We start from the raw sequence: 284 nt of genomic DNA, 5'->3' as shown, positions 1-284 counted from the left end.
TTCGTTATTGTTTTACGTGATAAATGGTTGTTAAAAGTTTTTTCCCAATTTTAACCCTATGCCTGGAAACTATTTGCAGCCAACGCATTTTGACAAAAAATGTCACCCACTAAATTCCCAAAACCCCATGAGTTTCGTTTTCTCCAAAAACGGGGAATGTTATAATTCAGCCACAAAGTATAATTAGAAAATCTCCCTGCTAAAAAAGTAAAAAACCCAAAAAGCAAAGAGAAAGGTTTTTTTTTTTTTTTTAATTATAATTTTAAAATAATTTTTAAAATTTT

This window comes from Penaeus monodon, chromosome 24 (genome assembly GCF_015228065.2).
Source record: "Penaeus monodon isolate SGIC_2016 chromosome 24, NSTDA_Pmon_1, whole genome shotgun sequence".
NCBI classification, from domain to species: domain Eukaryota; kingdom Metazoa; phylum Arthropoda; class Malacostraca; order Decapoda; family Penaeidae; genus Penaeus; species Penaeus monodon.
Note: the sequence above shows the minus strand (reverse complement) of the source record.